Below are 10,303 nucleotides of genomic sequence, written 5' to 3' on the forward strand. Positions count from 1 at the left end.
GTGTGGGGTACAGGGCACAGAAGTTGGGGCACAGGGAGGTTGGGGCACAAATGTGTCCTTGCACAGGGGGAGGGGACCAGGGGACCAGAATGCAGATGCGTGAGTGTAGGGGTAGGGCACAAGTCATGGAGGTTTTGGGATGTGTGACAGGGGTGAGTGTTGATGGGTGGGTGGTGCCTTGGTGTGGGTCCACATTTGCAGGTGTGGGGTGGGGTAGGGGTGCCTGCTTCTGCAAGGCAGAGGCTATGTGTACAGATGTGCCCGAAAGCACCTGCCAGGTGTGGGAGAAAGGCACTTGTGCCACAAGGTGGGACAAGGGTGTGCACGTGTGTGGGGCAGGGGGTGGTGGGGTGAAGGGTTAAGAGGTCAATGCATGGATACCTGGGTAGGGAGGATGTGGCTGTGCCAGTGCATGGATCTGGAGACAGGCCGTGGTGTGTATGGGTCTGGGGGGCATGGCCCTGGTGTGTCTGAGGGTCTGTTGGGTGGGACCCTGGTGTGCACGTGTGCAGAGATCAGGGGCAGAGGGGAGGGATTGTGCCTGCATGGGCTGGGGGTGGGTGTGGCCTGGATGTGCAGGTCAGTGCCCACCCACAGCTGAGGGGGCATGGTGTGTGTCAGCACGTGTTTGTGCATGAGTCTCGGGGGGGCACATGCTGATGTGGGCGTGTGCAGAGCTGGGGGGTGGGCAGGCAGAGTTGTGGGACTGAATGGGCTGGGTGCGGGTGTGGCCCGGGAATGAAGGTGAGCTTCTGTAGCCCAGGTACACAAGTGACTGCCTGCAGGTGACAGAGTGGGAGTTGGGTGGAGGGGCTGGCCGAGGGTATGCAGGTCTCAGGAAGGGCCAGGGGGTGGGGTAGACTGTGTGTTTGCGCAGGAGAGGTGGGGTGGGCTGGGACAGGCTTGTGCACATGCATGGGGTGGGTGTGGGGTGGGGATGCATGGGGAAGGCTATGGGGACGGGGGTGCTTGGAGCACGGTGGCGGGGTGGGTGACAGGGTTCACGTGTGTGGGGTGTGGGGGGAGTCATGTCATGGGGCAGGGGCGGTGCTTTTGAGGGTAGTGCTTTCAAGGAACTGGGTTTTGCTTACTTCTCTGTCCTGTCTCCCTGTCGGAACACTCCTGATGACTCCGGACCTCCTTCTGGAAAAGGACAGTTAGGCTGTTGGCACCGGCTGCCTGGTCTCCGGTTCTCCACACCTCACTTCTGCTTTTTCAACCAGGGCCTCTCTATGTGCTGTAGAAGACCTTCCCAGGTCACTCACACCCTGGGATGGCTTTCCTGGTCTTTTTTCTTTCCCTTCTCTAGATGTTCCTTGAAATAAGGGTGAACTCAACCTACTCTATTCTGCCATCTTCCCAGAAGGTCATTCTAACTTTTTGTGTTGCAAAGGGGTGTTGACAATATAGGATAGGGGGTGGAACTAGTTGATATTCTTGGAGAGGCTGGCCCCTCTGGGTTTCAGGGCTTATCTGGATAAGGAACACTCTGGAGGTTATAGGTATCAGGAAAGTAAACTTAGTGTATGAAACTTTTGTAGTGTCTCTGTTAGAGCCTAAGGTGCTCTTTAGGGTTAGCAAGAATGATGTTGGTTGGGGGTTAGCAAACCATGGCAATTAGCAATATTAGCAGAAGTTTGCATAAGAGTAGCCTCTAGAATAACCTCTTGACTCTATTTGAACTCTCTTCACCACAGATACCTTGTTTTGTTACATTTCTTTTCCCCCTTTTGGTCTGGAAGCCACATACCATTTTTATTTTTGCAACTTTTCTGTAAGTTTGAAGTTATTTCCTAATAAAAGGTCAAAAAAAGAGAACAAACAAAAAACATGACCACGATGTCATTATCACATCCAACAACCTAAGTAACATACATCTTGCTTATGGAATGAAGTGAAGGCAAGAAAACAGAAAAATACAGAGAAGAAAATAAAATCACTCTTAATTCTAACATCTAGACATAATCACTACTAAACGATGATGCGTTTTTCTCCAGGCAATTAAGCAGAATCATATATAGACACAGACACATAGAGTTACACATACAGATGCACACACATGAATACACAGTAACATAAATACAAATAATGTGTGCAGGTTGTGATGGCCAGTCTCATGTGTCAGCTTGGCCAGGTGATGGTGCCTCGTTTGGTCAAGGAAGTGCTGGACTATCTGTTGCTGTGAGGACATTTCATGAACTTAAATCATGAGCATGTTGGTTGCAGCCAGTCTGATTACATCTATAGTTGGCTAAGGGGAGTGTCTTCTTCGATGAGTGGTGCTTAATCTAATCACCTGAAGGTTTTTAAGGAGAATTCAGAAAAAGGACTCTCTCTTTCTGCTTCAGCCAGCCACCCACTCCTGGGATTTCATTGAGGACCTTCATTGGAGCTGCCAGTTCACGGCCTGCCCTACAGATTTTGGACTCTTATGTTCCCACAATTGTGTGAAACACTTTTATAAATCTCCTATTTACAGATATCTCCTGTTGGTTCTGTTTCTGTAGAGAACCTTAACACACATATCACTTAAAATGCCAGCAGAACTAACAGGCTTATGACAAAACACAATGATTCCCACTTCCCCTTCTGCACCCTCCAGTGCCCTCCCCTGCAGTGCTTGCCAGGTCTGCTCTCTCTCATCTCACAGCAGCCCTCTCTTTCTTAACCGTAAACGCCAGAAGTGGCTCTCTCTTCAGCATAATAGCTTTCTGATATACACAGCTGTTAAAATGAGAGGGAATCATGTTTTTGCTTGTTTCTTCTCAGGAGAGCATGTTTTCCATTTTGTGTTTGATCTTGAACATACTTTTTTTCTGGGTTGTAGATACTGTAGATTGGCTCCTTAATCACCCACTCTGACCTTCTAACATGTCTTCCTTTACCATAGAGGCTGCAAAGCCAAAGCTACAGTTTCCTGATTCTCTTGCAGCTCGGGTTCTGCATGTGACCGACGTGCGATGCAGAAAGTTGATGTGAGGGGTGCTAAGCACAATGGCAGAGGGGTTGGTTCTTCTTGAGCAGATGGATGAAAGTTGTCATGTCAGGCTCCCTGTGTCATGGGTGCTACATGAAAGACAGGGGAGACACTGGAGGTTTTTGTCAGAGCAGCTGGATGGAGTGTGATGGTTTGAAGCTGTCATTTACCCCAGAAAAGATCATGTTCTTAAAGCTAGTCCATTCTTGTGGGTGGGACCTCTTGATGAGGTTATCTGAGTAGAGGCATGCCAGCTGGGTCTTAATCCTCTTACTGGAGTCCTTTATAAGAGATGAAAATAAGAGAAACGGAGAAGGTGAGAGAGAAGGTCTCACACAGGCGCTCAGAAAGAAATCCACAGATGGAGCAGCCAGAAGGTGAAATCAATGAAACCTGGAAGAGAAGGAAGAGACCAGCAGATGCCATGTGGCAGAGGAGGCGAGGATCACTGGTAGCCGGTCTTTTGGGGAAAGGGAGAGAAGAACCAGCAGGCACCATCATGAGCCTTGCTGTCTGCCAGAGGAGTCCCGGATTGCTTGCAGCCTGTCTTCAAGAAGAAGGTATCATCTTGTAGATGCCTTGATTTGGACATTTTCATGACCTCATATCTATAAACTTATAAGCTAAGGATTCGCCATTGTTAAAAGCCAGTCTAGGGTGGGCGACAGTGGCTCAGCAGGCAGAGTTCTTGCCTGCCATGCCGGAGACCTGGGTTCGATTTCCGGTGCCTGCCCACGCAAAAGAAAAAAATAAAAAAAAGCCAGTCTATTTCTGATATGTTGCATTTCGGCAACATTAACAAACTAAAACATAGAATGATTGGGTTTTTCTTCTGGCTGCATTGCTTCTGATTGTGTGGCATCTAAGGTTGGATCGCTGGACCTTCCAGAATTTTATAAGCCTCCTTCTATCCTATAACAAATCCCTTTCTGCTTAAGCTAGCTAAAGTGAATTTTATCATTTCCTAATTATAAAATCTGATAGAAAAAAAAGTCCTTGAACTCTATGGTACTTTAAAAGCAAACACTCTAAATTTCAACCATCTGTGCTTTAATGATTGTCTGCATTTTTCCTATGTTCCCGAAGGTGGCATTTCCATATCGATTATTTCATTTGGCAAACAGCCATGGTTGCTAATTATGGTAGGTAGTAGTCTACCCTTTCTACATAAGAATCTGAGACAAAAAAGGATTTGGTGTCTCGTCCAAGAGCATATATCGTATCTGCTATACTGCTTAGGATCCCATTCTTATTTTTTCACTTTCTATGTACTCATCCTGTCCATGAGCAAACGAAACAAATAAGAAATAGTTCCATTAAAGTCCTGGGACCAGTTAGAGCTCCAGCAAAATTTTATGAGTGGTGACCGACCAAATAAGGAGATTTTTGAAAACCTCTATGTTTAAAATTTGTTTACGGTTTTTTTAAAAATTCTTTTCTTTATTTTTTCTGATATAATTTTGTGATTAATGCATAATATTTGGGGAGTATAGAAAATACTCAAGATTTAGAAAAGATCACTCATTAGCATGCCATCAGGCAGTAATCTCTGTTTATAGTTTGTATATTTTAGAAGTTATAAAGAAAAAAAGCATTATTATTATTTTTTAAACCAGGGAGTTTTGAGCAATGGTTATATCTTTGAGTTGACGTCAAGGAGATCAGTCACATTCTTCCAATAATGTCTCCTGATGCTTTTGTGAGGGATCAAATCCTCTACTACTCCCAAGGGTTATTCTTGAGTTTCTATCTCTTCAGCTCCTTCTTGCGTATTTGCACTACTTACAAGCAGTTTCTCCCTATGTACTGGGAATTGAGTCCTAGAGTTAAGTGCTTTTATTGGTTTTAGCCTCTCATGCTAGGCAGTTACCCAGGTGGCTAGTGTCCAAATTTCAGAGACAGACCAGCTGGTGACATAGCTCACATCCGCGAATCAGGCACTGGATATAAACAAGTATCCTTAACCCCACTCCAAGCTCCCTCCAGTCTTGTGCAGGGCTCGACCCACCAGAGGACAAGGTCTGTTATAGATTGAATTCTGCCCCCCACAGAGGCACGTTCAGGTCCAAACCCTGGTCCTAAACTCATTTATAAATAGGATCTTTGAAGATCCTATAGGATGAGGCCAAACTGACTCATATTTGATTGCCTAGATCAAATGTGACTGGAGTCCTGATAAGCAGAGGAAATGTGGGCACACTGGTAGGAATGTGGAACAGAAGGAGACAGACTGCCATGTGAGGGAAGTAGAACTGTGTGTTAGGGATTGTCAGCAAGAAGCCGTCAGAATGCTGCAGACTTCAGAGAAATTACGATCTTGCCAATACGTTCATCTTGAACTTCTAGCTTCAAAGCTGTGAGAGAAGGAATTCCTGTTGTTTCAATCAACCAGTCTGTTGGATTTGTTATGGTAGCCTTGGCAAATTATGGCAGTTTCCCTACTCCCTCTTATTGCCTGAGGCATAATTCTCCCTCCAGTCCCTACGGTGCATCTTCACGCTGCTTCTGCTCAGTCTCCTGCCCCTCTTTGCCTGCATCCAGTAGTTCTCCATCTCTTATTCCACTTGCTGAGCAGTTCCCCCCATGGCTAAAGCTCCTTCCCTATCCTTGGGATGCACCTTTATTGTGGTGACTGGTCCTACCCTGAACTTGTATCTCTACCCTATGTCTTGACTATAATAGAAAATTCCATTCAAATTTCTTCATTCACCCCGTAGTACTTTTCCATGATTTGATTCAGGAGATCCAGGGTGTCTTGGAGACCAGAGCTCTCACTACAACAACTTTCTCCCACCTATCTCAATCCCACCCAGTGGGGAGGATGCCTTTGCCTCCAACAGACTCCTCAAATGACTGGTCAGCCTCAGAGCAATGCAGGCCACCCTCCAGAGATTAGCCAGCATCCTTTTTTGATATTCCATTGTCTTTCAATTACTGATGAGTTCAAATGCAGGACCTGAGAAAAGAGAAACTCTGGCCTCAGGCTGAGCCAGCCCACAGGTGTATTACTTTAGCTAGGCCAAACAGAAAATGACAACATCGCCATCAAATTAAACTTCAAGTAGGTAGCCCTAACCTCTCCAGAATAAAAACTAACACAGAGAACTTTTGACCATCATAGGGACTTTCAAAGTGATGATGTTAAAAGCTGATCATTATCTCTAAATTCCCAATGTGAATTCTTCAAACCCTCTAGGAGACTCTTTCACTTGAGTGAAAATCCTTCGTAACTATATAATTCATCTTTTATTTTCAAAGGCAAGGTAAGCAATTGCCCACCGCCAATAGAACCCCTAAGGAGTCTTTCAAAGAAAAGGGATTAGAAGGTGATCATATATTTACCTCCTGACTTCTTTTATATAAGAAAATGAGAAAAACAACTTCTAGTTTTGTTGAAGTTACTGTCATTCAGGTTTCTGCTACTAAAAGATCACAGATTAAGAGAACATGGGTGTTAATTTTCAAAAGCCAAAGCCCAGAAAGACTCGGTATGTAAGGTTTAAACTTTCTCAAACAGATTTGAAGGAAAAGAGTATTCTCCTCCTGGGAGGAGAGCCAGCGAGCCAGCTGGAGAGGCGAGTAGCAGAGTGACAGTGGTCACGGACCTCTCGCAAGGCCCTAGGGGGCTGTGCTGAGCTGGGAAGCCGAGGGAGAGGAGACAATGATAAAATGCTGGATTAGTGGCCTGTTGCTGCCGTAACAAATGACCACAAACGTAGCAGTTTAAAACAAAACAAATTTATTGTCTTACAGTTTTGGAGGCCAGAAGTCTGAGAAGGATCACACTGGGCTAGAATAAAGGTGTTGGCGGGGCTACACTCCTTTCTGGAAGCTCTAGGGCACACTCCATTTTTTTTTTTTTTTTGCCCTTTCAAGCTTCTGGAGGCTTCCTGCATGCCCTTTCCACATTCAGAGCCAGAAATGGCCGGTTGAGTCTTTCTCACATTGTATCTCTGATACTGACTCTTCTGCCTCCCTCTTCCACTACTAAGGACACTGTGATTTCTTTGGGTCCACCTGGGCGATCTGGGATAATCTCCCCATCTCAAGGGCAGCTGATTAGCAGCCTTAATTTCCCCCTTACCACTATCACATTTATGTGTTCTGGAGACTAGGGTGTGCACATCTTTGGGACCATTTTTTTTGCTTATAGAGTTTGAAGATCTGTGCCCTGTTTCTTATGCGGTGCCTTGGGAGCTTGTTGGGCTCCGTGAATTCTCCATGCCATCCTGGATAGGCAGCAGCCAAGTGGGCATGGCAGTGTGGGATGCCTGGGGCAGGTGGGGTCTGAGAGCTTCTAGAGCTTCTAGGCAGTTCCCTTGTCCCAGTGATGGACAAGGAGATGCTGAGAAGCTGGCAGGCCCGGCCAGTGTATAGCATTTGGGACAACGAAATGCAGTTGTGAAAACCCTCATGGATGTCCTGGCTGGACACAGAGAATGCCAGCGTGGAGGGGCAACAATAACTGGGGGTTGGACAAAATTTATTATCTCAGAGACGTCAACGTGAGTTGCTGATGATTGAGGAAACCCAACCCCCATATATTTTGAAAACCCTTCCAGAAGAGGGAAGGAAAAAAAAAATCTCTAAATTGACCCCAAAACATTTGGGGAATGATTGAGGAAAAACTCTGAAATTACTGAGAAAACCCTGATTTGATGAAGAGTAAGTTTTTGTCACCAGACTCGATGGGAGTTTTCAGATAGGACTTAGATTGTTATAGAAAAATATTTTTTCCCCAGCTTTTGTGCTGAGATTTGAGCCTGCTTCGTATGCATTAAATCAATGATGTCTAGTGTGCCTTTCTGACAGGAATACTTGGAGAGACCATGCAAGGGTGGTTCATTGGGAGAATTCTCGCCTGCCACGCGAGAGACCCAGGTTCGATTCCCTGACATGCACTTCCCCAAACACAAACAAACAAAAATTCACCAAAATGGTGCTGCAATAATGGGAAACTCGCATGGAAAAATAATGAAATGTGATCCCTCCATACAGCATACAGCATACAAAAAAAAAAAAAATACTTGGAGAGGATACCTTATTGCAAGCACATGGTGAAATAAAAACTCAATGTAAATGTTGCATATTTTCCTAATTAAGCTAATCCTTCTTCCTATTGGCTGCTTGGGTGAACTCTATATTGACGTCAAACCCTGAAAAGATGAGTGTGTGACATTTTGTTGAGGCTGTTTCCACATAGCTATTTTGGCACATTAAAAACCAAGTGTGGTACCTAAAACAAAAAAATAAAAGATAAAAACCAAGTGTGGAACCAATTGTGTACCACCACCTCCACCAAAAAAAAAAGTGTTCTTAACACATTCTAGTGTTGTGAGCCCATTGTAAACATTGCCTTTTGAAGATGTTATTTTTAATTAACTGAATCAGGATTGGTCTTAATCCTATTATTAGAGGCCTTTTAGAAAAGACCAAAGATGAAAAAGTCACAGGGAAGCAAGAAGCTGCAAGTGAATGGAATCCAAAAGAGGAAGGAGGGGACATCACCATGTGATGGGGAAAGCCGAGGAACCCCAAGGAACACTGGCCAGCCAGAAACACTACTAAACTGGGAAGGAAGCAAGCCTGAACCAATAAATTCCCTTTGTTTAAGCCAACCCCTTTCATGGTAGTTGTGAAGACAGCCAGGAAATGGAGGCACCAAGCCATTAAACTTCTAGCATTTTTCTTTTCTTCTTCTTCCTTTTTCTTTTTAAAAAAAGACCAAGCAAAGGGTTGAATATATATTCTCACTTAACTCTGTGCCTTGCCCAGAGGCATGACCTGGCTCTATTTCTGGGCCTGGGGCTGGCGAACTTTCTGGCTGAGATGCAGAGCCCTCACTCGGGTCCTCTGCATCCCGTCGGCATGCTGCCGTGTGCTGTCCTCGAAGACTTTCTCATCTAAGGTGACAACCCTCATGTCAACCAATGACCTTAAAACTTACCGAAAAGCACCCCTTTGGAAGAAGGTCATCCCAGGAAGAAGTCACCAAGAGCAATACAATTTGAGGCTCCAGGCAGCTTTAATTGCTACAGTGGCACTTAGAAAGGGTCAAGTCAGAAACTGCTGCCCGGTGGCGAGTCTTCCCTTGGTGCTGCTGACCTGGGCGCAGGCCCCGCAGTCACACGGGGGCAGCCAAGGGCCCTTGGGGCTGACCAGCCTTTCTGGTTCTCCACCGTGGGCCAGTGTTCCCAGTGTTGACCCCCTCGACTAAGAATTTGGAGTTCCTAGGCTTATTATTGTGGTCAATGGGAGAGTCATTGCAAATTTGAATGGTCAAGAAAAGAAGTTTTGTTTTCTAAGAAAGTGAAAAAAGTAACGACAATATCAGTAATAGTACTTAACTAATATTTATTAAGTGCTTGCTATGTGCTAGGCACCATGCTAAGTACTTTGCATACATGATCGCGTTTAATCCACACAAGAGCTCTGGGGGAAAAGAATGATTGTTACCGCCATTTCAGAGACAAAGAAACTGAGGCTTTGAGAGGTGAAGGCCCCCTGCCAGAGGTCACCCAGCTCCCGAGTGACAAGGCCAGGGCTTGAGCCCTGCCTCTCTGGCCCCAGAGCCTCTTTAACTGCCCAGGGGCAGAGTCCACAGCTGAAGAGAACATAGTTACGGCATTTGGGGGATTTGAGCACCAGGCTAATGCCTGGGTGAGTGCCCTCTCGGAACCCACTTTCTTACTCCAACAACTGTTCGGAAGCCAATTACTGACAGCTTAGTCTCCACAGGGGCAGGTTCTGGCTTCTGGAAGTTGCTGGGGCAGGAACGGAGAGAGCTCCTGTTTCCTTGGAGCCATTAAAGAGCTCATGTAGGGCTCAGCTCACAGGGGTGGGGTTGATAAGGAAAATGGAGCTCAATAATACTGCCTTATATAAACTAGACTGTGGCATTTTTCTGTTTATACTGTCCAGGGGCTATTACAATAGAAGCATTTTCTTAAGGATAAAGCTACAGACAGTAAAATTAATTACAGATACAGCTCATTGGATGCATGCAGTCCTTTCCCAACAATTTGAGGTGATTCTTGTGATCCTGGAATCTAAACATGGCATTACTACCACGTTCTGGACAACACCAGATATATTATTAGTACAGGAGGAGCGCTAACCTTCAAGGCGACACAACAGCAGCAGCAAGTAGGAGACCAAATATCTCATGGTTTTCATAAATAGGAGGGACACATTCACCTTACTTTTTTTTTTTGAACATTTAAAGTTCCTTCCATGGTCAAGGCAGCATCGGTGACATTCTGTCTTTCAGACTCTGCATTCTAGTGGTGGCAAATCTGATGTCCTGTCAATCTGCATGCTTTTTCC

Source organism: Tamandua tetradactyla, chromosome 10 (assembly GCF_023851605.1).
Source record: "Tamandua tetradactyla isolate mTamTet1 chromosome 10, mTamTet1.pri, whole genome shotgun sequence".
Classification (NCBI taxonomy): Eukaryota; Metazoa; Chordata; class Mammalia; order Pilosa; family Myrmecophagidae; genus Tamandua; species Tamandua tetradactyla.